The sequence below is a fragment of the Notolepis coatsorum genome, assembly GCF_963971535.1.
Source record: "Notolepis coatsorum genome assembly, chromosome: 4".
In the NCBI taxonomy this organism is placed as follows: Eukaryota; Metazoa; Chordata; class Actinopteri; order Aulopiformes; family Paralepididae; genus Notolepis; species Notolepis coatsorum.
In genome coordinates this window covers 149947993-149950492 of record NC_140168.1, presented here as the reverse complement: position 1 = coordinate 149950492, position 2500 = coordinate 149947993, and the positions used below count along the sequence as shown (strand labels likewise).

The window sequence follows — 2500 nt, the reverse complement described above, 5'->3', positions numbered from 1 at the left end:
CTATGAAGTTTATGTATAATGGAGAGTTCCATTAGATGGATTGCTCTATAATGATGCGCAGAGTGGCGATCTGGTCTGTACAAGATCTGTTGCTCCGGAAGCCTGCCTGCTGGTCTCGAAGCATGGGATCCACAGCAACACTCATTCTGTCCAGTATAATTCTGTTGAGAACTTTTTAGAAGCATTATTCCTCTGTAGTTGTTGCAGTTGGTGAGATCTCCCTTTTTTGGTAGCTTGATGATGATTCCATCTTTCCATTCTTCTGGAATCTTTTCTTCCTCCCAGATCTTGGTGAAGATGCTATGAAGCATATCTACAGCAGTCTTCAAGTCGGCCTTGATGGCTTCTGCTGGTATTTCATCTGGTCCTGCAGATTTTCCGTCCTTCGTTGAGATAATAGCTTTTTTTTATCTCTGCTTTGCTGGGTTTATCACAGTTTATTGGAAGTGTTCTCTCTGCTGGTGTAATGTCCGCTGGCTCTGTCGGGCTGGTTGGTTAAGTAGTTCTTTGAAATGTTCAGCCCATCTTCTCCGCTGCTCCTCTGTTGTTGTAAGTGGGTTTCCCTGTTTGTCTTTTACCGGTTTGTCCGTCTGTTGGAACTTGCCTGCTAACTTCCTAGTGATCATATAGAGGTCTTTCATGTTGCCTTGCCCTGCTGCTGTTTCTGCTTGTTTGGCTAGGTTGTCTATGTGATCTCTTTTATCCTTCTTAATGCTACTCAAGTTTCAAGTTTCAAGTTTCTTTAATAGTTGTCATACAGAAGTACAGAATACTTTCATACAAAATGCTTCTTACTGTTACGCTCCAGAGACTGTGCTAGACAAGATAGTATCAAATAACATAGTATAGCATGTAGTTTAGAAGAAGAAAATGAGGTCACAGTGTTCGGTATAGACATATGTACAATGTTCTGAGTTACCATATAATATACAATACTATGCAGTGTACTAATGTACAGTACTATAGTGCAAAGCAGAAATGGGATGAGGTACAATTTAGGTACAATTTACAGTAAGGTGTACGAGTTGTAGTGCAATCCTTCATCAATAAATATAAAGTGTGGGGAGTGGGTGCTACAGTGTGTTTGTTTAAAGTGGGTGTGTGCTATAAAGTGTGTGGAGTGGGTGCTACAGTGTGTTTGTTTAAAGTGAGTGTGTGCGTGTGGATGTGTGTGCTATGTGCGTTTGGTGGTTGTTGTTGTGTAGGGGAGGATCTATGGTGGTTGTTGTTGTGTAGTGTTCATTCATTGTTCGTCTAGCAGCCTGATGGCCTGGGGATAGAAGCTTCTTCTGAGTCTTTCTGTGCTCGCCTTGAGACTCCGGTATCGCTTGCCTGACCGCAGCAGTTCAAAGAGGCAGTTGTTCGGGTGACTGGAGTCTTTAATGATTCTCTTAGCCTTGCCCTTGCAACGCTTGTTGTAAATGTTCTGGAGGGTGGGGAGCCCCCCTCCAATTGTGCGTTCGGCTGAACGTGTCACTCTTTGTAGTCTGCTTCGGTCTTGTGCAGTGCTATTCCCAAACCAGGAGGTGATGTTGCCGGTCAAGATGCTCTCTATTGTACATGAGTAGAAGTTCTTAAGGATCTTCTGACTGACTTGGAACTTCCTTAGGCGCCTGAGGAAGTAGAGGCGTTGTCGTGCCTTCTTCACAACACTGTCAATGTGTGTGGTCCATGTCAAGTCCTCGGATATGTAGGCTCCGAGGTACTTAAAGCTGTTGACTCTCTCAACCGGTGCCCCGTCGATGCTGAGGGGGCTGTAGTCCTTGACCCCCGACCTCCTGAAGTCCACAATCATCTCCTTTGTTTTGCTGACGTTCAGGGAGAGGCTGTTTTCCTGGCACCATCCCGCCAGGACCTTGACCTCTTCCAGGTAGGCCCTCTCGTCGTTGGCAGAGATCAGGCCCACTACTCTTCACCTCCTTATTGGCTTGGGAGTATTCTTCCTTCCATGAGGATGGTGATAACTTTTTCTCTCCGTCTGTCCAGTACAGCCTGCAGTTGTTCATAGAAATTGTCTTTCTTCTCGTCTTCGGTGTCGTTTGTCGGCACATAGCACTGAATGATAGATAGTCTGATGTTGTCCTTCTTAGTGGTGAACTTGGCGGTGATGATTCGTGGGTTCACCGGTTCCCAACCAATGAGAGAGCGCTGTGCCTCCTTCTTCTGTATGACCGGAGTAGAGCACCATCTCCCCAGATGCCAATCTCAGTTGCCCTGCTTGTAGCCACCTTGTCTCACACAAACCAAGGAGAGAGATGTTATAGTTCCTCATCTCCTGTGCTACCTGGACTGTCTTCCCTGGTTCGTACATCATCCTGATGTTTCATGTGGCAATTCTGGTGGTTTTCCTGGGGGTTAAGAGGCGAGTCGGCCTTACAGCTTCCTTTCGGCTTTCACTGCATGGCGTCATGCGCCTCCTGTGTGGGAGCCCTTCTTTTCCCAGGTCAAGTTGGTTTTGAATTATCGTAGATGCTTTAGTAACATGCTTTTTTTCCAGGTA

At 45.9% G+C, this 2500-nt stretch overlaps 1 protein-coding gene across 1 annotated transcript in view; it reads left to right on the top strand.

Annotated features, from left to right (window-relative positions):
• Nucleotides 1-2500, top strand: part of dip2ca (disco-interacting protein 2 homolog Ca) — an 837941-nt gene that overhangs the window by 695872 nt on the left and 139569 nt on the right. The window lies entirely within an intron of this gene.